The following is a 3917-nucleotide window of genomic DNA, read 5'->3' on the forward strand; positions in this document are numbered from 1 at the left end:
TTTTTTAACATGACACTTGAGACTTTAGATACGTTCTGAAAATATAAGGGAAAAACAGAATATGGGAAAAAAGCATTCAGAGTTGACAAACCTGCATTAGTAATCTCTAAAACTTCAGAGTGTTTATTGTTAAGGGAAGTAGTGAAGGTCATCTAAAATCCTTTTTTTAAGCAATATGGATTTGAGTGGTCCTATTTTGGGTACATTACCAATAGACTATGGCTTGTAGGCAGCTATGAAAAGAGCTTTGTCTGAGCAAGTCTTTAGATGGTCTTGTATGACCTTACATTAATTTCCCAGAAAACCTGGGCCAGCTTTTCCTTTGTGGGGAAGGTCAGGCAGGGAACACCTTAAAAGAGTTTAAAAGAGGTGTTGACGAAATGAAGGGAATGTAATTCTTTCATGTACTTGCCATAAAGCTACCTCCATGTGCTAAGAATAATATCATATAGATGCCTGCTACTTTCAGGTCTTTTAAGTAAAAATAGTAACCTTAGAGGAGCTTATATAATGTCATTTTAACCTGCTGTCCTTCATTCAGGCCCTGGCTCTCTGACCATGGTAGCTTCCCTGGACATGATCAAAAAACCAGACTGGTTTTGTGAAAATGTTTATAACTGCATTTTTAATGGACCCTTCTGCTTATGAGGGATGTGTAGGCAAGGCATGAAGAAACATTGACTAAGACCTTTTAAAATGTCCCATTTAATTATTCTGTGATAAGTTAGAGTCAGTCTCCCAAAAGAAGAATTATTACTTTCAGAAATGAAAATAGACTTCTCTAGAAGACCCTTCTAAAAATCTGGAAGGAAAATCTACCTTGCCATATAATTTTTTTTCACCCTGAGAGATTATTCAAATATGAGGAAATACATTTCAAAGTTCACAATTTATTTCTCCGTTTCATTAAGAATGGCCAAGATTAAACAAAATAAGAAAATGAGCAAAGTTGTGACTAATCGAATCCAATAAAAGCATTGTTCTGTAAAACAGTGTACTTAAATAAGCCTTAACAGATCTAAAACATAATTTTATTCTTAGAAATACAGTTTTCATGTCACAAGAAAAATATCTTACTATGTCAAGTGGATACCAGGCATTACTTAAATCAAATTTTATTGTTTTTTTTTGTTTTTATTTTTCCTTCCAAATGGAAGTACTCACTACCTGTGTAGGAAAACTATCTATTTGCCATCAAACCTTGGTATTTGATAGATACCTAATGAAAATACTTCACAAACTATAACATAGAATGGAACTCCGAAACAATAAAAAAAAAAAAAATAGCCATTACTATCCTATACTACTATACTATACCTGTGTAAGTTTTGGGGTTATCCATATTCTGTCTCTTCTTCACTGGTGTGGGTAATGGAGGATAGATTATAATTGTATTCAATTCAGCGATGCTGAGTTCAATCTTAAGTCCTAGGTCATTACCTGACCATTACTTATAAATATTTTCTGCTCTTACAATGGGTGTTCTTAGATTTTCTGGAAGCTAGAATTCTATTAGTTTGTTTTAAGAGTTCACCTAATACACTTAGAAAATCAAGATTAGTAAAATTCTCCACTGCAAAAGATAAATCAAGCATAACTAATTATATTCATTTTAATAATTTGCCTTTATAATAGCATTCCATAAAAGAAATCAAAAGTACTTAGATTTGATTACTAATAGGTATCTCTACCTAATACATTGCAGATATTGAAAGGCATTTACTTAAAATATATGTGTATATATTAATGTGAAACAGTTCTGGAATATCAAAGCAAATAATATGACAAAAGACCAATATCCTTGGAATATTTCTTGGCACCTATATTTTGGTTAGGAAGTTTTCTGTGATTTTCTTTTTAATATTACTTCATTGTACAAAATGCATATTCAAGACTAATTGTCTTCAACTGTAAAATGAATCAATTATTTAATAACAATTTTTCTAGACTAAAGAAGAAATCTTTATTAAATACCCACTTTTTTACCATAATAACAAATATTTATGCCTATTGTTACATAACCTGGTTTTTTTGTATTACAAAAATTGAGTTTAATCATATTTCATATTCAAAATATTAATATTTGTTGAATCATTTTGGGTTTTGTCATTATGCATAGCTTCAAAATAACACTTTTTGCCCTTAATGCATGCTAGCCATTTTCATGTTTTTAGGATTCTTAAAATTAAATGTATAATTTCAAAAATATAAAAAATAGTAAGATATATATATATAGTTTGCACTTCTAGCTCATAAACTGTATTAGAGTTTTAGATTTTTTGTGTTCTCAATCGAATTATCTGCTTTTAGAAATTATACAAGGTCTCTTAAAAGACAGCCAGAAGATATTAACAGATATTCAGCTCCTTTAAGCTTTTAAAATTCAAGAACAGATCATATTAACTTCTCCTAGCTTTGATCATTCTATGATCTTGTCTAAGAGTTTTGGCAATTTCTACTGTCTGTAATTGCAGGGAACCTTCTGTATACACAATGTCTTTTCATTTTGATCTATAGCATAACATGGTTTTAAAAAGAGATCTTGTTTGAAAAATTAAATTATAATCTTTAATGAAAATCAACTGCAAGTGGAGCCACTAGTGCCAAAAATCTAATTAATGTGACAAGAGAAAGGAAGTCACCTCTACTCACAGCTGATCTCACATATGTGCAGTCAAAGATCACTGCTTCACAACCACTCCCTGCCTAGCACTGAGAGTGACATGCTACCCAATACCACTAATAGTAAAGTTAAAACCAACAAACAACAAAAACCTGGACCTTAGGTTCAATTATTTCTGCTTCCTGAAATGCCGTTAAATCCTCATATTTCATTTTCAAAATTCTACGAACTTTTCAAGACCTTTATATCCTCTGGCAGAAATATCCCTCTCTTCTACAACCTCCTCTAGTACATTTTATTTCATGGTTATTTATGCATCTGTCTTACTTATCCTGCTAGATTATAATTGTTGATGTGTACATGGAGGATTGTGTTTCCCCAGCCACATTTAGTCTGGCTTTCCGTGTCAACACATTCCGGCATAGCTCCAAGAGTTTCATTAAAATTCATTCAGTGCAAAGGTATAGATAATAACACAGGCTACTCTTTATTGAACTAGCCATCATATGGAGTTATCAAACACAGGAATTAATGTGAGTTCTTGTAATCATCAACCCCCTCCACTGTGTATCCAGGAGGTAATCCATCTTCCTACCTTCCAACATAATTCCAGTAAGATGTTCTGCATGCCAAAAATGTCCGTTTTAGGAATTGAAGACAGGTTATGAAGAAGAGCAATAGCCATCATTCTCTTTACAGTAGCTCACAGCAAATGCTTGATTTAGTATCTGCTGAATGAGTGGATATATAAATTACAATATGTATGTATTAGTTATCTAGTGCTGCATAACAAATTATTCCAAAATTTAGCAGCTTAAAACAGCCAACATTATTAACTCACAGCTTCTTTGGGTCAGGAAACTAGATCGATGCTTAGCTAGGTTCTTCTGTTTCAAGGTTCCCAATGATGTTGCAATCCAGCTGTCTTCTGAGGCTGCAGTCATCTCAAGACTCAAATGAGGCTGAAGGGTTCCCTTCAAGCTCACTCATGTGGTTATTAACAAGCTTCAGTTGGACTTGAGACCTCAATTTCTCATCGTGCCATGTAGGACAGCTCACTTCCCTCAACATGAGTGACCCAGAGAGAAAAAAAGAGAGACAGAGGAAGTGTGGGGGAGGGAGGGAGGAAAGAGTGGGAGGAACCACAGTTTTTTTATAACCTCTTATCAGAAGTAACTTCCCATCACTTCTGCCATATTTTATTTCTGAGAAGGATGCAATAAGTCCAGCTCATAATCAAGGAGAGAGGATTACACAGGGTATAAATAAAAGAAGGAAGGGATCCTTGAGGATC

At 33.4% G+C, this 3917-nt stretch overlaps 1 long non-coding RNA gene across 1 annotated transcript in view; it reads right to left on the reverse strand.

The window, feature by feature from the left end:
- Nucleotides 1-3917, reverse strand: part of LOC309663067 — a 524929-nt gene that overhangs the window by 173531 nt on the left and 347481 nt on the right. The gene's annotated exons all lie outside the window — the stretch shown is intronic.

Source organism: Balaenoptera physalus (assembly GCF_965194825.1).
Source record: "Balaenoptera physalus genome assembly, chromosome: 6".
NCBI lineage: Eukaryota > Metazoa > Chordata > Mammalia > Artiodactyla > Balaenopteridae > Balaenoptera > Balaenoptera physalus.